Source organism: Rattus norvegicus, chromosome 2, assembly GCF_036323735.1.
Source record: "Rattus norvegicus strain BN/NHsdMcwi chromosome 2, GRCr8, whole genome shotgun sequence".
Taxonomy (NCBI): domain Eukaryota; kingdom Metazoa; phylum Chordata; class Mammalia; order Rodentia; family Muridae; genus Rattus; species Rattus norvegicus.
This window is the reverse complement of record NC_086020.1, coordinates 173451337-173477027: the sequence shown is the minus strand read 5'-3', so window position 1 is coordinate 173477027 and position 25691 is coordinate 173451337. Positions and strand designations below refer to the sequence as shown.

The 25691-nt window shown below is 42.5% G+C and overlaps 1 protein-coding gene and 1 pseudogene across 2 annotated transcripts in view; both read left to right on the top strand.

The window, feature by feature from the left end:
* Positions 1–25691, top strand: part of Fhip1a (FHF complex subunit HOOK interacting protein 1A) — a 170263-nt gene that overhangs the window by 12487 nt on the left and 132085 nt on the right. Inside the window, exon 2 of one of the 2 annotated variants that reach the window (XM_039102754.2) lies at positions 23126–23237. The exons of the other annotated variant lie outside the window; for it this stretch is intronic. The gene's annotated coding sequence lies outside the window, so the exon portion shown is untranslated. The remainder of the gene's footprint in view (positions 1–23125; positions 23238–25691) is intronic. 2 annotated transcript variants of the gene reach the window in all.
* Alg13l-ps1 (ALG13, UDP-N-acetylglucosaminyltransferase subunit like, pseudogene 1) overlaps positions 1–25691 on the top strand; it is a 161585-nt pseudogene that overhangs the window by 86298 nt on the left and 49596 nt on the right.

Genomic DNA, 25691 nt, shown 5'->3' with positions numbered 1-25691 from the left:
ATATTTTCCTCTTGCTGGTGGCTTCCTTAAAAGTTGGGCCCTTATGATCTCTAATTCAAAATAAGATGCTAAAAGGTAAACTATGGACTCCCTGAGATGTAACCAGATAGTCACAATATACAGAAATGAGAGTGGTAGCATATCTGACTCTTGTTTGAGATGTGGCCCGAGAGAACCCGAGTGCACATAGAGCCTGAAAACATGGCCCTGTGTCTTGGGATAAAAGTCAAGATGAGCGATCACTGGTGGCCCAGTCAAGGTGCTGGACACCATGGTCTCAGGAGTCTGAGGCAAGAGAATTCCAAATTTGAGGATAATTTGTCTGGAAACAAAACAATTAAAGGGGTCTTTGTTGGTAGAGGAGAGGCAAGAGAAAGCAAAAGACAAGGCGGACACTTTCAAGTCTCTCTTCAGTGCCCTGTTTTTATGTACTTGGGTCCCAGGCCTACTCTTCCTTTGCCTGTTTCCTTCCTAAGAACAAGAACCCTGGTGCCTGTTCTGTCCGTGAGACTAGATACTGATCAATACCTTCTTCTCTGTACAAAACTTGGTCCTGTGGCTTGCCTAACTGATCTGAGTTCTCTTCCTTATTACATGTGCTCAGTCCAAGTCCAGCCCTCGGACCCTGCAGCTGCTGATTCTGCACCTGGGCTTGTCTTTACTGTCCTGATTCTGACTTAATAAGAATGAACAATTATTGATGGCCAATATCCTGTCATGCTACATAGAATGTCACCCTGAATCCCTTCCATTTTCTGCAAAATCTCATTTTCTTCATTTTGACTGATTGGAAGTCATTAGAACTAGAGCAGCCCCTGCTGCTGTTTATAGGCTGTCAGCTATCTCAGGTGGCAGAAGGACTTTATGGTCACTACGAGGCCATTATGAGAGGCAGTTTTAATGACTTGTAATTGCCAGTGTAGAAAATGGCCACAGGACATGGAGAAATTTGAAAATTTATACAGAGAAAGGAAAGGACTACACAAAAAATTTTTTTAAATTAGTAACAATGGGAAGCTGGTGGCCAGTTTTTACTTTTTTCTAGGCCTCCAAAAGACCATTTTGATTTGACAGCAACTAAATGAAACAACTACTAAGTAACTGTGTAGAGCCTGCTAATTTATATCTGTTATTAAGTTACTAGACATAGAAAAAAAATTTTCCTTCTTGAATTAGATTGAGGCCAACCATTTTACTCAGGTAAAAAGCCTTTCACTTTTAGCAAAAATCAAAATATTTATGTACCCTATAGAATACTATAAAGTCAAGGCCTACTTGGGAGATGGTCTGCTTGGTTCAACTCCTCCTTCCTTCCTCTGCCGTTTGGATCAAGTTATTCAGCCTCTCTGCCTCAGTTCCCTCAACTATAAACCAGGAAATAATGGTATGCTATCTCAGGGCTATTTTGAGGACTGTGTTAGTTTACATGTAGAGCATTTAGGCTGCTTAACTACCGCTGGTGTCTTACCTATCATCACTTACTCCTCTGTTTATTGTAGCCTTGGAGTTAAGGACCTAATCTTGCTTATGATATTATCCGTGTATTCAAGGCAGTAAGTTTAGACATTCCCAGGAGGAAAAGTCTAAGGCTAATCCTGTGAGGTCTTGTCAGTCACAGGGTGACTGAAGCTATAGGTGGCACTGGACACTTTTCAGTAGCTTGCCCACCACGGATACAGCACTTGTGTCTTCCATTCAATGCCTTTTCAGCTGGCAGATTGCCACGGCCCTGGAATGTCCTGCTGCCCCTGCCCTGAGTATCTCAAGGATGTGGGCCGACACGACAGTCAGTCAGAGTCCAGCTTTCACTGAGCAAAGATGGCTTTGTAAATATGAAGGCCACAGGAGCAAAGCTCCCTGTGGGGTTTAGATTTGGTGTGGGCAGCAAAGTACACAGAATTTAAATTTCATCGATCCAGCAGTAATAAAGGCAGTTCAAACATTCACGCTCCAGCTGGTTTGTGGAATAAACTGCCCAGTCATAGAAGAGGGACTCTCTTGGTTTAGGTTGTAGAGTGAATCTAGACGCTGAAACGTTTGTGAGAAGGATATCTTTGCTGTTTTGATATACAGAACACTTCCAAACAAAATGTGCTTTCCTCAAACACCAATGGCAATTTCTAAAATTCTATCTTCAAATTAGCCTGTATATTTTGTCTGGCTTTATAGTCAAGAGTACCTGTATTACTATGCACGCGTGTACATGTAAAAGAATGTGATCATGTTAAAGGCAAATTGTGGAAAGAGAAATTGTGGTTTATTTATTTACTTTTTCTTAAAATTTCTTTATTTTGGGCTGGAGAGATGGCTCAGTGGTTAAGAGCACTGACAGCTCTTCCAGAGGTCCTGAGTTCAATTCCCAGCAACCACATGGTGGCTCACAACCATCTATAGTGGGGTCTGATGCCCTCTTCTGGTGTGTCTGAAGACAGCGAGAGTGTGCTCACATATATAAAGTAAATCTTAAAAAAATGATTTCTTTATTTTTACTTTATGTGTGTGTTTTCTGCATGTATATCTGTGCGCCACATACATACCTGGTGCCCACGGCGGCCAGAAGAGGATGTCCGGTCTTCTGAACTGGAGTTAATGATGTTCATGTGTTGCTCCCTCAAGGAGCCATCTTTTCAGCCCCCAGTTTCTCTGCATTAAGTGAAAATGAAGCTCCTTTCTTTGCAAGTGGGTTTTAAACAGCCACAAAAATGTGAGCAGCATTGTTCTCATGGGGGCTGGGCAAGTGCTCTGTCACTGGGTTTGTGACACCTTCAGTTTTTACTCGTCCACTCGTCGATCTTTCAGAAGAGAGAAACAAATACCCCATTGATCCTTATGCCATCATTTGTGTGGCTGGTTTTCCACACCAGCAGAAAGATTTGATTAATTGCTATTAACTGTGGTAAATCCCAAGGGTAGTGAAACTTTTTGGTCTATCTATTTTCTCCCCGTCATTCAAACAAATTAATAAAACAGCTTTCCAGAACACCATAGAAAATAAGTATGTGTTCTCCAAAAGCACAGGGGCACGGGGGTGTCCACTGCTTACTTGGGGTGGGGAGCTGTAGTGTCCTGCCATTGTTGGCAGGGTCTGAACCCTGAAAGCTGCTTTCCTGGGAGCTTTCATTAGGGTCTTGTACTTCACTGAGGTATTTGCTTTGGCATAGACCTGCAGTCTGTCACCATTAAAACCATGGTGGATATGAAGCCAATCCAAGACTAAACCTTTTACTTTGGTTTTGGTAAGTCTTGGCTTTCTAGTTGCCTAGGTAATCAGTGTTAAATTACTGCTTCTTAAACTGAGATAGCAAAAAAGTTTTATGTGCAATTTTAATGTTGTATGGATAGACAATTATCAGTTATAAAGATAAATAATTGGACATGCTATTAAATGGAACATAACAAAATCCCAGCTCTATCCCTTCCAAACCCATTAAAAATTTCTACCTTTTGTTTTCGGTGAGTGGGTGGTGATGTGGGTGGTGGACTGAGACAGGGTTTCTTTGTGTAGCCCTGGCTGTCCTGGAACTCACTATGTAGACCAGACTGGTTTTGAACTCAGAGATTCGCCTTCCTCTGCCTCCTAAATCTACACTTGGGAGGATTAAAGGCTTGCATCATCATGCCTGGCTTCCCTTTAGATTACGTGCTTTTTCCTTCCTTTGAGCCTAGGATAGGCTCAAAACTGGGCTCACAACGTCCTGGTGCCTTAGCCTTCCTAGTAGTTTTTGTGCCTGCAGCTGCACGCGTCACAGCCCGCTCCTCATGCTTTTGTCTGCATTGCTGGGTTCTGTTTTCTAATCTTTTCCTGAGGATTTCTGCATTTGTGTTCTTTAAAATATGCTCATACTTAGTTTTTCTGGCTCTGCTTGGTAGCCTGCTATTCGTATGCTGACCTCCTAAGTTTGGAAGTGTTCTCTGCTGTTTTCTGGGGGAGATTGTAGAGAATAGGTGTGGCTTCTTCCTCTTATGTCTGGTTAAAATTCACTAGCGAACCTGTCTGTGTGTGGTCCTTTCTGATTTGGAATTTGCTAGGCATTGCGTTCCTCTACTACTTCTCTATACAAACCTACCTGGATCATCTTGCTTCTTCGTGTGAGTTTTGGTAGAATTTCTTATAAGGACTTATTTTATTCAGGCCATTAAGTCTACAGACATAAGGCTGTGCATGACACCCCTTCATTACTTTCTGAGGGCTTGAGGGATCAGAAGTGATGCCCACCCTTCATTTCCATTATTGATAATTTGAGTTCTTTATTTTTTTTATCTTAGTGAGGCTGAGTTAAGGATTATCAATTTTATTGATTATGCCAAAAGACAACAACTGACTTAGTTGCTTAATTGTCTTTCTCTGTAGTTTTCTGATTTTCAGTTTCATTGATTTCTGTTGAGTTTTTTTAATTACTCCTCCCTCTGCTGTGTATGCGTCAGCTGAGGTACTTTTTTCTGTACTGATGTGCTTGTTCAATGCTATAATTTCCTATTAAGCATTACTCACAGATTTTGTATTTTTTCCATTTAGTTAAAAATCTTTAAAAACTTCTCTTGAGGTTTCTTCTTTGACCTGTGTGGTTTTAGAAATGTTTAATCCTCTCAGGTTTTTTGTGCATTAACACAGCCATACATTTTCCCAAAGTGCAATTAGAGAATTGTTCCTACTGATGAAAACATGTGTACGCTGGGCTGTTAATGGAGGGGATGGTTGGAAAGTGAGTAAGGAAGCAAAAGTTGTTGAGTCATTGTTTTTTTCTGGTCAATTGGGCTTGTTTATACGATGGACTTATGCCAAACATTAAAATACCCATATAGTGGGATCACTATTAAAGTGATGACATTAGGTGATGTAATGGGGAGAATAATTACATCAGAGGCTAGCCCTGAGAAGCAGTATTGGCTTCCGGTGGTTTAAGAAGGACAGATGGGTTGGCTCAGTGCTGAGAAACACTTGTCTCTGTAGAGGGCCTGGCTTCAGTTTCCAGCACAACATGGTAGCTTGCACCGTAGTCCCAGGGGATCCAATGCCTTTCTTTGACTTCTGTGGGTATCAAACATACGTATGGTGTACCAACATCCATGCAGGCAAAGCACTTATATACATAAAGTAATAGAAACTTCAACAATTAAATAAAAATAGACAGTAAAAGAGAGAAAGATCTAGGAGAGGAGATAATTTCAGATTACCTTTTATGATAAACACTGTAATCATGGGTGAAAATTGAGCCAATATTTTGTAAGGAAATGTTGTAAAGAAAACTAAAGCTTATTTGAAAGATCCTTATCTAGATGACAGGTCATCTAAGCCCTGCCAGAGGTGGTCTGCAGTTAAACTTGGAGAGAGGTTTTGTGCCTTTGGTTAAGATCAGTACCATGGCATTCCTTTTTATTTCTTTGTTATTTCTATTTCACCTCATTACCTGCTGTCCTGGAGAAGGTGCTGTGGTAGGGCTGGTTGATTTCCTGTTACTGTGCTGTGGACACAAACTTGTATCTCAGATCATGATGCAGAAGCTAGAGCTGCACATGGCTCTGAGAGAAAGGATCCCGAGGGGCCTGAGCCCCACTAAACTGGAGGCAGCTTTTGGGTCCGTAGTGTATACAATCCTCAGCTCCCAACATTTAGATTTAGTCCAGCCTGCTGCAACTGGCTGACTTGGTGTGCTGATTCCGTATGGCCCTCTCTTCTTCTCAGTTCAAATACACGCGAAGGAAGCCGTCCCCTGAATTCACTCATAGTTGACCACTTCAAATGGGAAACTCAGTGGCGTTGACTGTGTTTGTGTGGTGTGCAAACACTGCCTTTCTAATTGTAAACTTTCTATTACTCCTTACGAGTCCTTTGTGTGAATGACCGTGCATCTGCTTTCTCTGTGAGTATACAGGTCTGTTTTGGGTGTTTCATATAAAATACTCAACAAGTGACCATGTGTGTGCTTCTTTTACTCAGCACCCTGTTTTTCAGTTTATGCAGAAGTTCCCTCAGTATTTTATTCCTGTTTATGGCTGAATGATGTTTTACTAGGTACATATATCACAATCTTTTTAATTTATCTTTATTTAACTTGGGTTATTTCCACCTTTTGGTTACTATGAATTGAGATTCTGCGAACATTTATATGTTTGGATATAGCTGGGATTACCAGTTTATTTGTAACTAGAGTAATATGGCAATTTCATTAGCTTAGTAAGGAGCCACCAAATGTTTCATGGTAGATATATCATACCATAGTATATTCTCACTGATCGTGGCTGAGGGTTTTATTTTACTGTATCTTTACCAACAGTTGTTATATGCTTATATTTTAAATAATCGTTCTTTTATGATAGACTTTCTGGTAGGTATGGAGTACTTGCCTGTTGCGGTTTCCAACTGTGTTTGGTTATTGATCAGTAATGTAGATGCTTTTTTTTTTTTCATTTGTTCATTGGTTACTTGCCTGCTTACTTTGGAGAAAATGCTACTGAGTTCTTTGCCCGTGTTTAAATTGGATCAACTTCATTGGCTGAGTTTTAAGAACCCTTTATACATTTTGGATATTAAATTAAAGCATATAAAGGGATAGTAAATTATAACTCATTCATAGGAAATGAGGAAACTGACAGAAGCAATAAGTTGGAATTCATAATAGTTAAAAACCTCAGTGTACCAGAGGTGAGAGAAGGGAAACCATTATTGGAATATAGAAAACAAATAATATCTATTTTCAATAAAAAATCAAGTCAGAAAAAAAAAAGAATTGTGGGGAGGTCCTAAGAGGGGTTGAACCAGTGAGGGCCTCAAGCTGCCATGTGGGTGTTAGAAATTGAAGCCTAAGAGAGTAGCTAGTGCCCTTATTTGCTGAGATATCATTCCATCCCCATAGTTAGTTGTGTTAACAACTGAACCATATATCCAGCCCTTCTATAAAAATCTTTTGAATGATCACTGTATACACAATTATTATTTTTAAATGCGTTTAGTATTTTCAGCATTCAATGCATATGTGACTAGAAATGTGTCTGAAAAAAATTTTCAGGTGTCTGAAAAAAATTTAGGGGGAGGGTAGCACTTCTGAGGTAGAATTCATGAAACCCAGGCTGGCCTCAAACCTACTTGTAATTGAGTTTGACTTTGAACTTACAGTTCTATATTTCTACCTTCCAAGTGCTGGAATAACAGGCACACATCACCACACACAGTTTATGAAGTGTTGCCAATGGAGCTCAAAGCTTTTCATCCATTAGGCAAGCACTCTGAATTGAGGTACATCCCTAGCCCCTATATCTGATGTTGTGGAGAAGAATGTAGAGATAAAGGCATATAAGCATAATATATGCAAAGTGATTAATAAGGTCTTTTTCATGCACAATGTAAATGTATCTAGCCTTTTACCATACAAGATACAAAATTGGGCAATAAAACAAAAACAAAAGATAACGAAAAATATAGTGTATGTCTTTGTCAGCGTTCTATTGCTGTGAAGGGATACCATGATCATGACAACTCTTATAAAAGAAAGCATTTAATTGGGACTGGCTTATCTTCAGAGGCGTAGTCCATTATCAACATGGCAGGAAGCTTGGCGACATGCAGGTGGACACAGAGCTAGAGAGGGAGCTGAGAGTGCTGTCAGTAGGGAGAGAGAACCAATGGGCCTGGCTTGGGCTTTTGAAACTTTGAAGTACACCTCTAGTAACACTTCCTTTAACAAGGCCACACCTATTCCATCAAGGCCACACCTCTGAATAGTGCCATTCCCTGGGGACCAAGCATTCAAATATATGAACCTCTGAGTGTCATTCTTAGTCAAACTTCCATAGTGCATCAAAAGATGCCAAGAAAGTGAGAAGACAACCAATCAAATATGGGAAATACCTATAAACATGTATCTGCTAAGCTACAAGTTTCCTTAACTGACTTTCATGTCTGTTTGTCTTATCTGGGCTGATAAAACACCCCTCAGGAGTCATAGACTATCTAACAAAACCCCAATACCAGGCATGGAAAACCCTCTTTTACACTATTGCTCAGGGGAGTCAAAAGGCTCCCTAGATATTATAGGCTATTGCTCTTACCCTTGGTTGCCTCCCAGAGAATGAAGAAAAGACCCAATTGCTGAAGACACCATGCACTTTAGACCCAGGAATTACAGGATCTGGACTCAATTTGACCTGAAAGCCTCCTCCCTGATGACCAGAAGGTGCCATGCAAGCTTCCAGGGAAAAGAGCAACCAACTATCTGACCCAGATAACTATCATGCTTATGAACTGAAATAACAACCAGCATGGCAGGGTCATCCTAAGGGCATAGTAGTCATACGCATATCTTGGCAGGAACCAACCAACAGCTGTCTAATCAGGCTTAAGGCCCACACAACAAGAGAGAAATCATACCTGGTAATAGAAACCTAGCAACTCTCCAGGGCTAGTGATGCCATGGATCTTGGAGGACTGCCTATGGCACCACTTTACTTAACAGGATTAATTCCTAACTGCAGTCTAAATATTTACCCTTGTACCTACAGATAAGTGTAGCTCTTACATCTCATTAAAAACAAGCCTGTTTGCAAGAGATGGCGAGCGTTCCAGAAAAGCACAACTGATAAAACTTCAGACATCATGTGCTCATTCTCAACTGATGCTTCTATAACAACTCTTCACTGGAGGCTCAGGGAAGAGGGGCTAGAGAATTGTAAGAATCAAAGGAGCAGGAAGTCAGTTGAGAGACTATCTCAATACTCAATAAAATTCTGGCAAACCGAATCCAAGAGCACATCAAAACAATCATCCACCATGACCAAGTAGGCTTCATCCCAGGCATGCAGGGATGGTTTAATATACGGAAAACCATCAACGTGATCCATTATATAAACAAACTGAAAGAACAAAACCACATGATCATTTCATTAGACGCTGAGAAAGCATTTGACAAAATTCAACACTCCTTCATGATAAAAGTCCTGGAAAGAATAGGAATTCAAGGCCCATACCTGAACATAGTAAAAGCCATATACAGCAAACCAGTTGCTAACATTAAACTAAATGGAGAGAAACTTGAAGCAATCCCACTAAAATCAGGGACTAGACAAGGTTGCCCATTCTCTCCCTACTTATTCAATATAGTACTCAAAGTCCTAGACAAAGCAATTAGACAAGGAGGTCAAAGGGATACACATTTGAAAGGAAGAAGTCAAAATATCACTATTTGCAGATGACATGATAGTATATTTAAGTGACCCCAAACGTTCCACCAGAGAACTATTAAGCCTGATAAACAACTTCAGCAAAGTGACTGGGTATAAAATTAACTAAAAAAAAATCAGTGTCCATTCCTCTACTCAAAAGGATAAGCAGGTTTGAGAAAGAAATTAGAGAAACAACACTCTTAACAATAGTAAAAAAATAATATAAACTATCTTGGGGTGACTCTAACCGAGCAAGTGAAGATCTGTATGACAAAAACTACAAATCTCTGAAGAAAGAAATTAAAGAAGACCTCAGAAGATTGAAAGAACTCCCATGCCTATAGATTAGCAGGATTTATATAGTAAAAATGGCCATCTTGCCAAAAGCAATATACAGATTCAATGCAATCCCCATCAAAATTCCAACTCAATTCTTCATAGAGTAAGAAAGAGCAATTAGCAAATTCATTTGGAATAACAACAACAACAACAACAACAACAACAACAACAAAAAACAGGATAGTGAAAACTATCCTCAACAATAAAAGAACTTCTGGGAGAATCATCATCCCTGACCTCAAGCAGTATTACAGAGCAATAGTGATAAAAACTGCATGTTATTGGTACAGAGACAGGCAGGCAGATCAGTGGAATAGAATTAAAGACCCAGAAATGAACCCACACACCTATGGCCACTTGATCTTTGACAAAGGAGCTAAATCATCAATTGGAAAAATGGTAGCCTTTTAACAAATGGTGTTGATTCAACTGGCAGTCAGCATGTAGAAGAATTCAAATCGATCCATTCTTATCTCCCTGTACAAAGCTCAAGTCCAAGTGAATCAAGGACCTCCACGTAAAACCAGATACCTTGAATCTAATAGAAGAGAAAGTGGGGAAGAGTCTCCAACACATGGACACAGGGGAAAAGTTCCTGAACAGAACACCAATGGCTTATGTCTAAGATCAAGGATCGACAAATAGGACTTCATAAAATTGCAAAGCTTCTGTAAGGTAAAGGATACTGTCAATAGGACAAAATGGCAGCCAACTGATTGGGAAAAGATCTTTACCTGTCCTACATCTGATAGAGAGCTAATATCCAGTATATACAAAGAACTCAAGAAGTTAGACTCCAGAGAATCAAATAACCCTATTAAAATATGGGGTACAGAGCTAAACTAAGAATTCTCAACTAAGGAATTGGCTGAGAAGCACCTAAAGAAATGTTCAACATCTTTAGTCATCAGGGAAATGCAAGTCAAAGCAACTGTGAGATTCTAATTCACACCAGTCAGAATGGCTAAGATCAAAAACTCAGATGACAGCAGATGCTGGTGAGGATGTGGAGAAAGAGGAACACTCTTCCATCGCTGGTAGTATTGCAAGCTGCTATAACCACTCTGGTTCCTCAGAAAACTGGACATAGTACGACCTGAGGACCCATCTATACCACTCCTGGGCATATACCCAAAAGATGCTCCAACATATAATAAGGACACATGCTCCATTATGTTCATAGTAGCCTTATTTATAGTAGCCAGAAGCTGGAAAGAGCCAAGATACCCCTCAACAGAGGAATCTATATAGAAGATGTGGTATATTTACATAATGGAATACTACTCAGCTATTAAAAAAAACCAAAACGACTTCATGAAATTCTTAGGCAAATGGATGGAAAATATCATCCTGTGTGATATAACCCAAACACACACACACACACACACACACACACACACACACACACACACACACACACACACAGAGAGAGAGAGAGAGAGAGAGAGAGAGAGAGAGAGAGAGAGAGAGAGTATGCATTCACTAATACGTGAATATTAGCCCAAGAGCTTGGATTACCCAAGATACAATCCACCGACCACATGAAGAAGGACGAACAAAGTGCAGATGCTTCAGTCCTTCCTAGAAGGAGGAACAAAAATACTCACAGGAGGAAATATGGAGACAAAGTGTAGAGCAGAGACTGAAGGAAAGGCCATCCAGAGCCTGCCCCACCTGGGGATCCAGCCCATATTCATACAGCCACCAAACCCAGACAATATTGCTGATGTCAAGAAGTGCATGCTCACGGGAGCTGTCTCCTGAGAGGCTCTGCCAGAGCATGACAAATACAGAGGCGGATGCTCGCAGCCAACCATTGAGCTGAGAACAGGGTCCCCATTGGAGGAGTTAGAAAAAGAATCTAAGGAGCTGAAGGAGCTTACAACTCCATAAGAACAAAAATACCAACCAACTAGAGCTCCCAGGGACTAAACCACCATCCACGGAGTACACATGGACAGACCCATGGCTCCAGCTGCATATATAGTAGAGGATGGCCTTGTTGGGTATCAATGGGAAGAGAGGCCCTTGGTCCTATTAAGGCTAGACCCCCCAGTGTAAGGGAATATCAGGGTGTGGAGGCAGGAAGGGGTGGGGGTGAGGGGGAGGGGATAGGGCGCTTATGTAGGGGAAACCTGGAAAGGGGATAACATTTGAAATGTAAATAAAAGTATCACACACAGACACACACACACACACACACACACACACACACACACACACACACAAATTTGAAGGTTGGCAAGATGGCATGACAATTCCTGCAAAGCAGAAAATGCAGAAAAGCAAATCGATGCAAATCTGCAAGAATGCTTTACTTTACAGGCCTATAAGCCAGCATTTGATAAACACAAACAGGAGAATCCAGAGTTCAAAGTTATCCTCTACTACATAGCAAGTCCAAGGCAAGCCTGGGCTACATGAGATTCAGTCTCTACACCAAAATAAAGCAAAAGGCTTTCGAAAGTTTTTCTGAATTCCTAGTTCTGCCAGTCACGTCAGGGACTTAATAAGGCGCTTAATGAAAAGATGCACTGCATATTATAACTAAGTGAGGGGGTCTTCTGCATTTGATTATCTTTTCTTAGGGGAAACAACGACACCTGAGTAATCAGTACAAATAAAATACAATCTAAAGATTCTCTTGGTTTGCCAGATTATTCAGTGAAACTTTATTGGGGAGTTTTTTCTGTCATAATTCCTTAGGAGTTCATTTTGTTTCTTATAAAAGCTATGGATGCATTTATTAAGAGTATAATAAATATGACTTCTTTAAGAAAAAATAATCCTGGGGGTTGGGGATTTGGCTCAGCGGTAGAGCGCTTGCCTAGGAAACACAAGGCCCTGGGTTCGGTCCCCAGCTCCGAAAAATAGAACCAAAAAAAAAAAAAAATAATCCTGAGTGAGGTAACTCAATCACAAAGGAACGCACATGGTATGTACTCACTAATAAGTGGCTATTATCCCAAAAACTTGGATTAACCAAGATACAGTTTACAGAGCACATGAAGCTCAAGAAGAAGGAAGAGCAAACTGCAGATGCTTCAGTCCTTCCTAGAAGGGGAGAAAATATTCATAGGAAGGGATATGGAGACAGAGTTTGGAGCAGAGACTGAAGGAATGGCAATTCAGAGTCTGCCCTACCTGGGGATCCAGCCCATATATACACAGCCACCAAACCCAGACAATATTGATGAAGCCAAGAAGAGCATGCTGACAGGAGCCTGATACAGCTGTCTCCTGAGAGGCTCTGCCAGAGCATGACAAATACAGAGGCGGATGCTGGCAGCCAATCATTGAACTGAGAACAGGGTCCCCACTGGAGGAGTTAGAGAAAGGATTGAAGGAGCTGAAGGGGTTTGCAACCCCTAAGAAGAACAACAATATCAATGAAACAAACTCCCCCAGAGCTCCCAGGGACTAAACCACCATCCAAAGAGTACACAGGGATGGACCTATGGTCCAGCTGCATATATAACAGAGAATGGCCTTGTTGGTCATCAATGGGAGGAGAGGCCCTTGGTCCTCTCAAGGCTTGATGCCCCAGTGTAGGGGAATGTCAGGGCAGGAAGGCAGGAGGGAGTGTGTGGCTGGCTGGGGGAGCAACCTCAGAGAAGTAGGGGGAAGGGGAGGATAGTGGGTTTTTGGAGAGGAAACTGAGAAAGGAGATAACATTTGAAATGTAAATTTAAAAATCCAATAAAAGAGACAAAGAAAAAAAAGAAAATATTTCAAGTTTAGTTAGGAGAGTTAGACTAAATAATGTATTATTTGACTTTGGCGAAGTAAAGATCAGAGAGAGCGGATGGCCAATTGTCAACATTTTATCCAAGGTAGTTATTCTATGAGGGTAGAACATTTGAACCAATCATGTGTATCTCAGGCAGTTTAGAAATAAAAGCAATGCCAGGGAAGCTATATCCATGAAGTATCGAGAATATGAGAGCCTAAACAATATCCAGTCAAGAACTATGTAGTAACACACATACTCACATGGATTGGGGGAGATCTTCCACAGGACCAACCCTAGAGAAAGAACTACAGGCAGCTTAGAGATGCTGATAGTGGGAGCAATAGCTTTCCTCAGGGGAAGACCCCAGGTGGTTATCCAGCAATCACTCTCACCTAAGACTGAACAGATACTCATATACTTAGGAATGTATGCAAACACACAAAGAAAGAGAGGCCATGAATTTGAGCAAAAGCAAAGAGAGGTGCATGGCAGGAGTTGGAGGGTGCAAAGGAATTATTTGTTTTATTTAAAAAATAAAACTAACAAAAGTGGAAATTTTTCATTTACTTATTGAGAATTTTATATATGCTAATTTACATAATTTTCTCCCTCCTTCCAACTCCTGTATCCCCTGGCTTTCTCAAATTTATGGCCTTTTGTTCTTTAATTATTATTGTTAAACACATACACGCATATATATTTATAAACACAGCCGCTTAGGTCGCTTGGTGTTGCCAACATGCATATTTGTTGAAGACCGACCACTTGATACTGGATCATCAGGGCTCATCCCTGGAGAAGTCTGATTCTTCCTCACTCATCAATCATTCCTTGCCTATGGCTGTCATCTAGGGTGAGCCTGTGGGATTCCCCCTCCACATTGGTTGTCATATGGTGCTGTCGTTTTACAGGTCATGTTTAGGCATCTGTATTGTTGAGATTGCATGTGTGCTGCCTTGCCTCCCTGCATCTGTAGAAGTCACTATTCTTGCAGCAGATGCCGTGATCCTTCAGATCTTACAGTCTTTCCACATCCTCTCCCACAGTGCTCCTCGAATCTCTGGTTTAGGGGTGGTAGTGTAGATGAAGCAATTAGTGCTAGGCACCCATGTGGCCGGCTGTTCTCTGCATCTTGACTAGTTGTGCTTCTTTGCTGAGGGGTGAGAACTACATTTACCCAGCAAAGGCAGTGTGTGGACGTGAGGGATCAGCTTTCAGGATCAATGCTGCTGCCCGCAGCATGCTGTGTTGTTAGCAACCTGGCTGAGCACGTAGACCTTTCTAGAACTTCTCTAGTTGAGCCTTACATTGACCAGCAGTCAGCTTTTTGTGTAGCTGTGCAAACTTTACTTAATAGTACTGTCACTTAATAATTTGACTAAGATTATATGAACCAATTAAATTCAAGAGCAAAACGATGACATTTCTCAGCCAAGAGAGTTTAACACTTTAGAAAACCTTCTTGAAGACCTGCCAACAAAGATTGCTTTTTAACTCTGTGTGGATGATACACCCATGAGCCACTCTGCAGCTTGTAGATCCTTTACAGGGATTCTGCACTCATGTTGAGTCGCAGGCACCTTTATAAGTTACATTAAAGGTACCAGTCTATTAAAGACACCAGGCTGTTAACTATGAAATATGTTTTATGTTAGAAAGATGGCGTCAGTACCGATCACCAGGTCTCATGCACACAACTCCTGTGGAAAACAAGCTACTGGGTATGTGTCCGTATGTTGAAATGAAAATAACCTTTTTATAATTTTGACAGCACCAATGCAGAGTCTGCTTTTTAAATCCACAGTAAACTCTGTCCTCTGTCATCAGTCTGGGCAGAGATTTTTGCCATGTCTGTCATAAACTCAGAGCACTCCATCTCCAACTTCTTAAAGGACTTTGTGTCTCACAACACATGTTTCTGTGCTAGGATGGGTTGGCTTCACTGTCATAAGGAAGGACCCTCTCCTCTGTCTTCCATGCTTTTCTCCGAGGCTGGCCCCTGGCTAAACCGCAAAGCACCTACAGTATGTTCAGGAGTGGAACAAGTTCTGTCTGTTCTTTGGAACTGGGAAGCTTGCCCCAGAAACCTTTCTGCAAATGTCACATGTTTTCTTGTCTGAAATGAGTCACCCTTAACCTGTCCCACCAGGGCCCACTGGTCTTCCTGAAGGTAGGGTTAGGCCTGAGGAAACTGGCTCGTTTGTTTTGTCATATCGACCTGAACTGACTCATACGGGAAGAGGGAGCCTCAGCTGAGAGAATGCCTTTGTCAGATTGGCCTGTAGGCAAGTCTGTGCAATGTTTTCTTGAACAATGCTTGATGTGGGAGGGTCCAGGCCCCTGCCTCCCCCGAGCAGGTGGTCCTGGGAGGTATGGGAAAGGTAGCTGAACATGAGTCTGGAGGACAAACCAGTAGACAGCACTCCTCCTTGGCCTCTGCTTTACCTTTCGCCTCCAGGTTCCTTCCCTGCTTGAGTTCCTGCCTTGGTTTTTCTCAAAGATGGACTGGGATCAGGTCGTAACACCCTCTTCTCCCCATGTTGCTTTTGGTCATGTCTTTACCACACTGACAGTAGGAAAGCTAGGACAAAACCAAAGCCGGCTAACAGGAAGCCAAGGCAAGCTTGCTGGTGGAATGACAGCCATCTTTATGGTGACGGAGGATCTTTCATGCAATGCACTTTCCTTTGAGCTTTGGATAAGAGCTGAGCAGTTGTGAAACTAAGGACCTATTTGTGCGTATTCACAGTGCATCCGTACGGTATTGTTGTTCAGGAATGTGTTCATCTACTGCACAATGGACACGCGCTGTGAGGGGCAGGCTGTCTTGCTCTTCTGAAAAATTGCACCAGGTCTAGCAGTCACACTTGAATAGATGGCCTTCCCACCTGTGCATGGAAAGGTCAGTGGCAATTTGGAGTGGCTGATGATGCCGTGGCTCAGAGAGTTTTGCGCTCATTCTCATTATGTCCCCTTTTTTTGCTTCTTTCCCATTTCATGTGGCTTTGGAGGAGAAAATAATTGTGCTCATCTATAACCTATTTCTATCCTCTTATTCCTTGCCGTGAGAATAGGCATGTGATTTAAGTCCCGCTAGTTGGGGTCCCTACTTTCCAGGCTGCAGCAATGTCTTCAGGGAAGATGTCGGATGAAGTAGGAATCATGAGAGCCATTCTTGGGATTTTTTTTTTTTATGAGTCAGTGCTTGAAACATTTATGGTTTTAGGATGGAGATAGGCCAAATGATAGCTTACTCCTGAGATCATAGAGGGGAAGGCTGCCTATGGTGAAGGAGAGAAGGGAGCCTATAGGCAGGGACATGGTAAGTGGAGGGTGGGGGGCAGATGGGTAAGAGCAAATGAACTTGGGGCATCCTAGTCCCAGTTCCGGTTTCCTTGTGCAGTGAGCTGCTGCGATGTCTTTCCGGCTAGGTGAGCTAAAATGTCTCCTGCTTTGTTTGTGTGAATGTGAGTTGGGTTCCTGTCACCTAGTTTCCAACATCGTGATTAATTGCAGGATATATCTGAGAAGATATCTGAGGATTGTGCTGTGATAGTCCTTAGAAGGTTCACTTTAATACTTAATGCGCATAATGAACACTGTGGCCCATGCTGAAGGGCCCATTCATGTTCAGTTCAACTCATGGCCATCAGAAAAATAACCTCAGTCTGGAAATGGTCAGTGGTCAGTTTAAACACTGAAGGTTCTTTCCAATCAATGCTTCCAGGTAAGTGAGTTGAGAGAAATGTATACACTGATATATGTTTTAAAAATATCTGGGGTGACTTACTAGATCGAGTGGAGTAGCTTTTAAATGATTGTGCTTGAATTACTATTGGTGAGGTTGACTTGGTGTCGGCAGTTGCTGGAATATAACCCTAAGAATGCTGGGCGGTGGTGGTACAGGCCTTTAATCCAGTACCCAGGAGGAAGAGATGGTGGATCTCTCAGTTTGAGGCCAGTGTGGTCACAGAGCAAGTTCCAGGATGACCAGGGCTAGGTGGAGACACTGCCTCAAACAACAACAACAACAACAACAACAACAACAACAACAACAACAGAAAACCCCAAAAAACAAAAAACAACAAAAAAATAAAGAAAAGAAAACCAAAAAGAGCGTAGTGCACACTTACTTTTAAGTCTGACATTCACACACCCATGAGTCCTTCCCATTTTATGTTCAAAGCAAATATGAGCAGAATTCTAATTAGTAATATGGAGGACAAGAACAGAACCCATTTGGGATCTGAGAATCTAGATGTTTGAGGACCAGAGACCCTCTGTGTCTGGCACTGCCACAATAAAGTAATTAGAACTCTGGACCTTAAGTATGGACCGGGAACACTTGTGGGGAAGCGCCCAACTAAATGGAACTTGGATTGGGTAAGTGGGTCAGAGGAATCGAGCATCTTTTCCATTGCCTAAGGTTTTAGTGAAGTTGCAACTTTTTACTTGTTTCTTCAAAGACAAATAAGGGACAAGTGCAGAGTGACAGAACAGGCCTGGTCCAATTTTAGGATGAAAATGTGAAGTTAATGTAGTAAAACAAATGTTTCAGTGAAGCAACCCTTTAAATTCTTTAACTGTATTGAGAACGTGGGCCGACACCAACCGTGTAATGACTGCATTAAGACAGGGAAATGACCCCGCTCCAGCACGCCCTGGTGTGCACCCAATGGGGTCTGTTAGTTGTCCCAGCGTGCTGTGGACCGGCAAGATTGTGTGTTGTTCAAGGACATTGATAATAAACGGAGTGGCCACAAATAAAACTGTTCTTTCGTGCTCTGTGACTAGCACTGAATAATTTGGGGTTTCTAAAAATGGGAAGCCATTTGATAATCTTCCGAGTGCTGGACCATCTGCAAACCAATTTCATTTGCTTAGAGTCAGAGATGGAAAGAATCAGGAGTCAGACTCGAGAAGGCTCTTTTGACAAAGTGGGACAGATGATGTTACCCCCAGGAGAATGATAGTCTGCCAAGACTTGGTCAGCGGCTTTTCTTTAAGGGTGTTTTGCCATATGCTCTCCTCCAAAAGCTAAGGATGAAGTTTCAAAGTCTAGTACATACACATTAATAAATCATGTTCTTGAACTAAGGGCAGGTACTACCTGCATTGGGAGGTAGAATTCAAATGGGGCTCTGGGAAGTGGAGGGAGGGAATTGACCTGGGCAGTGAGTAGATAGGGAAGGGTGGTGTGTTTTGGGAAGAATAGTTAATACAATATTTACCAGGACTGCAAGGCTCCAGTGAGTTTCCAATGACCTTTGTCAGGGAAGTATTTTCACTAAATAAAAAAAGACATCCCCGTAAGAATGCCGAATTGCAGAGATAAAAACAGCAAAATCACTTGGGAAGAGATTTGAAACTGTGGCGATTGTTTTTAAAATTTATTTACCAACCAATTTTGCTTCCTAGGACAGAAGGCATATCTTCTCATCTTTCCAAAGGAGAAATCTGTTGTGACATTTTATTAGCATTTAAGGCACAATTGAAACTTCTACAGTGTTGGGCAAGCGCTGGCTGATTGTAGCTGAGGTCTCCCACCTAGGGTGGCACTCAGTGCCAGCAGCCCTTCCTCTACGCTGGGACAGCCACACTGAGTGTTCAAGGGAAGACATGCTGTGAGAAAGAGACCAGGTATTTTAGAGGACAACTTTAAAACGTCAGAGTACTGCATTTAAAATTTTAAACTCCAGTTAACTTTATTACCTTCTTCTAGTCGATATACATTTATTAGTATTTGATATACATTTATTAGCATTTGATAATTATTAGGCTAGCCTTGGATCCTGATGTTAAGCAGCCTCTCAAGTGTCTGAGGCTATGATACATGGCACTGCGTCTAGCTTTTAAATAAGCCCAGGGTAGTAAACAAACCAAAGGGCATCTATGACTGTTAACAAGAGAAACCCAGGACTTGGTGACTGCTAGGCAGATGTTGTACACCACCAGTCCTGGTATTTGTTCTGAAGGTTCTAATGGTTCTATTTCTCGTCTCTCGTGAGTCTGAGAACACTCTGAGAACCAGTCTTGCCTCTTCCCAGAGCTAGAGGGCATCTGGAACTGAAAAGCAAGGTGTAGGCTGGAATTCATCAGAGAGCGCATGTTATATATTATTTAAGCCGAAGATAACCTTTGCAGAGCTTGGACACAGGAGCAGTGTTGAATTCAGAGTTTTTTTCCTGAGGTATTTTTGAGTCTGAAAGATTCAAAGGAAGACAGAATCTAGAAATAAAACCTAAAAGGACTGGTTTGAGGCAAAGGCTGGAGGAGTGGCATAGGAGGGCCAAGCAGCGAGGAAGCCCTCACCGAGGCAAGTACATGGAAGGCTGGGGAGAGACAGAGATGGAACGAGGAAGAGGAAGTAGCAGCTGTGTAACAAACACCGTCTCCTAATTTTACACGGCCCTGTGCCTCTGCCGACTTAGTTTTAATTTACTCTTAGAGTAGCTGAGAGATACAGCACTTACAAATGAAAAGCAAACCCTTGGAAATATATTGCCTAGGAGAGACAAAACAGGGGCAGTAACTCTGGGACCCTACTTCACGAACAGTCTAATGCTGATAAGTGTATTGAGGTCTTACCGTTGGCCAGTGTTGTGTCGCATTTGGTGGCTTCAGAGTCAGCCTTTTGGCAGGATCTGGCAATCTAGAGGATCCTCATCAGCGTGGGTACTGAGGGAGAGTTGCTGTTGCTGTGGCCCCAGGCTGGAGCCGTGGGATGGGGGGTGGGAGAGAACACGCTGCCTTGTTGGTCCACCGCTCTAGGTGATCAGCAGCACACCATTGATCCAGAACCCTTGGCTGAACCAGAAACTCAACAGTGTACTTTATAGAGAGGCTCTCTGGGTCACCATTTCATCTCTGTACTCTTGAGAGGCTCAGACTCATAGGCTACTCCCAAATCAGTCATTTGGGATCCGAGCCCACAGCGTCCCATAACAAAGTAAGGGCTGACTCTCCAGGTTGGCCTGTGCCAGTCTGCTCTTGTAGACCCTGCTGTGCACTCTTATAGACTGGTCCCTGGGAGCTCTCCCTAGAAATTATACCTGACTTTGGAGAAACAGTACTTCTGAAACATCTGCCCCTTCTGCCCTGCCCCAGGCAAATGCAGACAGTCCCAGGATCAGTTTCTCCTCTGGAGTTTGAGGTGTGTATTTAACATTGTTTGGGAAGAATGTAAGCAGCCTTAGCATAGGGCTAACCTTGTACAAATGAATGCTTAATGAATATCACGCGAGGAAAGTAGATGAGGTGGGAAGAAAGCGTTCTCGTTAGCTCTTGCTGTCACTGGAAGCATTGATTAAACTCTTTACCTTCATGGGGCACTGAGCCAGGGATGGTAGGAAATACGTTAGCAGATGTGGCTTGTGGCCTTGGAGACCCAGGACAGCATCTGAAAGCTCATTCTTGTGTGAAGTGTGAAATTTACCTCTGTTGTCTTTCTCTGCTGACAAACAAGTTTATAGTGGTTGGGGCAGGAGTAATGGTGGCCAACAGACGGCTGGTACGCAGGTAGACTGTACCCAGGGGCTCTGTCGTTGCTTCACGCCCCCAGAATCCCTTTCCAGTGCTGTACTGTGGTGTAGAGTACCCCTAGGTATTGTATCACATAGTATTGTAGACTCCTAAGGCTTTTGTGTTTTTAGGCATAAATATATTATAAAAAGATTTATTTTTGGCCTGTTGTTTGCCTCTGCCAGGAATGTTAAGGTCTGAATTGGAAACATCACTTTGGTGGGAGAACAATTTACCTTTCTTTGCAGGGCCTTTGGGGAGACCCGGGACTTTCCTAACAGCGGTATTGTAAAGCTTGACTGGTCCCTGACAAGGTTAGGAGCTGGAAGCTACGGTTCGTTCTTTCTCCTCAGGCCTCTGCTCTTCAATGTTCCTCACTACGGTTGGCTTCTCTTAGTGTTCTCTTTTCATATGTGGCCTGGGGTCCTGCCTGTTGTCAGTGATAGAAACATTTTCTTATTTTGAGATGATTTTAGGTTTGTAGTAAATTTGCTATTGCAATATGGAGACTTCCTATATAACCCCTAACCAGCTTCACTTAAAGTGAACCTCTTCTGTTCTGGGGGCCTTGCTGTTCACGGGGTGATGAGCACATGACCTTCCTCTACTTTCCAAGGAGCCTCCAATCGGGGATTGGATTTCAGTGACCTAACATTTTAGCTTTTCATGAGAAATTAAAACATTTTAAGGGTTTTTCTGGTTATAGCAGTAGGGAACTTACAGGTGGTGGGCGCTAGTGGTTGCCTTCCAGCCATGGGAGAGTTGAGCGAGAGGAGAATTTTGGCTTGAGAGTCCTTGCTGGGACCTTGACATACCATTTATTGACCCTTCTGCTTAGTTGGCATTTAGTGAGTGCCCTATAAGCACTGAATACCGTAAGAACCGCTGGAACTACCAGGCTGAGCTTTAAGATGGGGCTTTTGATCCACCGTGCATGTGTGCTGTGCTGTAAGTACACGGTGTGCTATGGAGGGCATGGAAGGAGGCCTTGCTGCCCTCCTTGGCCGTGCAGGCTTCATCAGGCTGCAACCCTGGGAGGACGCCCTTGGCAGATGGAAATAAACTGTTCTGCTTAGTCCAAACTTGCAGCTAGGATCGCTTAGGTAGATCAGGGGACCATCCGTGCCTTATCCTCTTACCAGTGGGCGGATCCACTCCCCCCACGTGGAGTTAACACTTGTCCAGTCAGTGATGTGCTGATCGAGATTGTCTTCCGAGCCCCCCACTGTTCTCCTTTACCTGCCCTGTTTTTAAAACAGCGCATAAAATTCTTTATTTAGAACGATAAAGTATATGTATACATGATGTAATTTCAAATTCAAACCTGCATTAAAAGGGTTAGGACATATACCACATGTACAGTATATACACAGATACATCACATTTTATAACCTTTTTATTTAACTACATTTGGCGATAATAAGGCTACGGAATAACTATTTCACAGTTGTCTCTTACTTTTTATATAATAGAGCAGATACCATAGAAAATAATTGTATATAGAACTTTTAAAAAAACGTATCCCACTCTATTGTTTAAGTGATGTTACTTGGGGAAAAATGTGTCTTTGAACTGGTGCTTAAAGGTGCCAATCCACACTTCTGCTTTGGTGTAAAGTATAGGTTACTGTCACCGGTGTTTGCGCTTCTGCATTCTTCCACACTTAGTGCACAGAAAAGCTACTTTTTTCCTCAGCGTTCCATTGGTTTGTCAGTTAGCCTTTACGTTTCTCAGTAGGTGGTGTGTGCTGTGCCTTTCTCTGTGGTCCTTCTGGAAGATGTTCTGGAAATGGGGACATAGCACCATGATGTATGGGAAACTCCAAGTGCATACCAGCAGTTTCGTGGAAACATTCCTTGTAATTAGTTCTTGCTGCCATGCGTGTATCTGTTAAGGAACACAGACAATGTTTAACCAGTTCATTTACATTTCCTTCTGTAAACTCAGACGTCCATCTCTCCATGTTAAGCATTAGTTGATCGAAAGTGAGTTCCCATGAGCACAGCTGAAGCAGAGCAATAGAAACAATCAAAACAGCAGAGGGACAGGTTTGTAAAGTGTGAGGGCTCCATACCATTACAACCAGCAGTGGGCAACTGATGCCAGACCCCACGGTATCCAGCATACATTTTGTGGGTGGCTGAGTCTTGTTTCCCATTAGAGATTCGAGACTAGAGACATAGGAAGTGATCTGTCAGATACAAATCTACGACCCAAACATTCACGACATATTAAATTACACGACAGTCTAACACCACCAGCAGGCATGGCAGTTAAGATACCATATGATTACCAGTGTGGAGAATTTCATTCCAATGAGCTGAAAGCTTTATTTTTCTTCAATACAATTAAAACTGCGTTTACTTTTAATTTCAGAACAGTGGAGGGTGACCCTTATTTGGCAGCTCCCATTGCGCGTTCGATTTGCTGAATCCTGTTGTAAGGGCTTCAAACAGTGGCCTCTCCAACCACACCCGTTGTGAGACAGGTAAGAAGTGGGTATCGCTCTGCCGTGGTGTCCCCGTGTTGTTGGGCACATGTGTTGGCTCCATTCCACACTGTGAACACTACTGCAATGGACATCGATGTCCAAGTAGCCCTGCAGCTGACTCAAGTAAGTTGGGCAAGCTACGAGGGGTGTACAGCTGGATCATGGTGGATCTGTTGATTTTTAGTGTCTTTTTGAGAAACCCCACACTGATTTCCATAGTGGGTGGACTAAGGTACCGTCTCATCAGCAACGTAGAAAGGTTCCCTTTGGTCTGCATTCCTGCCAACGTTTGCCATTTGTTTTCTTAATGGCTGTCATTCTGACTGACATGAGAGACATTCTCAATGCAGTTTCATTTTATGTTTCTCCGATGGTTAGTGAGGGTGACCAGTTTGTCATGTTCATTGCCCATTTACAGTTAATCTTTTGAAAACTGTCCATAGCTCATTTATCGACTATGCTATTGGACTTCGTGTTTAGTGTTTTGTTGTTTGTTTTGTCTTTGAGCTCTTCCTATGTTCAGATTTCAATCTTCTGTCAGCTGTGAAGGTTTCCTCCTGGTCTGTAAACTGTCTTTGCACCTCATTGGCTGTTTCTATTAATGCAGAGGTGTTTTAATCTCAGGAGGTGTCCTTGTCCTGCCGTGGGCCTCACTTCCTGAGCAGTAGGGGTTGTATTCAGAAAGTCCCTGTCCACACGTGTTCCGAAGCTCTTGACTCCCATTCTGCAACTTGCTTCTCATTTTAAGTATGTCTTCGGTGAGCATTTAAATGTTGCTGTCGGACTTAGCGGTCATCATCTAGCTCCGTCAACCTCCTGAGAGAGAAGCCTTCGCCCACATCCTGATGCTCCCTGCTTTCCGCCGGCAGCTTTATGTCTTACCATAATATTCTCATTGTATTAGCTAGCACGTTAGCTTTGGGAGCGAGGTAGGGTTGTGGTCAAGGGTCACATTCCTAGTTAGTCTATTTGCTGACTTTCATTTTCCTTTACCTGTTGGGTTATGCTAGTGACTTTGTGACAGTCATGATTTTGTATCAAGAGGTACAAAACTTGGGGTCACTCTAGCCTGTTCCTTAGTTGTTCCTTGATGGTCCTGTACCATTTATAAAAACTCCATTCTTGCGTATAACGTATGTGTGTGTACTCGGGAGTGTGTGGAGATCATATTACAACTTCCAGAAGTTGGTTCTCTCCTTCCACCGTGGGTTCTGAGGATCAAACTGTGGTCCTCAGGCTTGCCAGTGAGCATTTGTGCCCACTGATCCATCCCTTGGCTTGTATCAATTTTAACAGTTGTTATGGGGTTGGGGATTTAGCTCAGTGGTAGAGCGCTTGCCTAGCAAGCACAAGGCCCTGGGTTCGGTCCCCAGCTCCAAAAAAAAAAAAAAAAAAAAAGAAAAGAAAGAAAAAAAACAGTTGTTATAGGACATGTGGCTGACCCATAAGTCACATGACTCACTGCACAATTTTGAAGTTTATACTTTTTGCTGTTAAAAGCAATTAAATATGTCTGTTCAGCTATCGATATCTGAAAAGAAGAATTTACACACAAGATCTATATTTAGAAGTAAGTGCACTGGTACTGTTTGGTGGTATAGTCTAATTTTTATTTCTCCAGCAAATGAGAGTGCATGCTATTTACAGGAGAATAGCATGAATGCTGTGATCAGCGCCCATGACGCACTTGCGGTCTGGGAGAGACAGTTTACTTTGCTTCTGGCTATTCAGCTTTCAGTCTCCTAATGAAATAAATGATAAATGTAACGGAGGCAGAGAAAAACATTTATTAAAGGTTTGTTTTGATTTCTGGTTTCAGGGCTTATAATCCCAGCATGGGTGGATTCATTGCTCTGGGCATCTGGTAGAGGTGCTGGGTGGCCAAACTGGAGGCCTGGTCATCACTGGTGCTGGCTGCCTGCATCAGGACCCAGGAATCCAAGCTAGAGTGGAAGAGAAAGACCAGAGCTTCCTCTCTCTGTCAAGGGCATGCTCCCGATGGCCTATGGGTGTTTCATAAGACCCTACCTCTTAAAATATTTACTGTCTCTCCTGGGGACCAAGCCATTAGCACATGGCCCTTTAGGGGACACATGTTTAAGCCCTGGCAGCTTATAGATATCATTTTTTATATTGTGGCTTTTATGCACCAACCAAGGTTGTTAGAGAATGACAAAAATCAAAATCTTCAGTGGAGGGACTTTCCTAAAACGTATTATTCTCCATGGGTCTCATAATATGCATTTGCATGCATGTCAGCTGACAGAAAATAGGAGGTGAGTATCTGACCAATTGTCTAAAGGCTTTCAGTCAATTATAGCAACAGAACCTTGGTCATAACTCAGCCTTCGTGTGCCCTGTGTGCTGTCAGATGTGAAAGGTTATCTATCTTAAGCTTTTTAATATGCTAATCAGAAAGGCATTTGGTTGTGTAAATGATCCCCAAGGTAC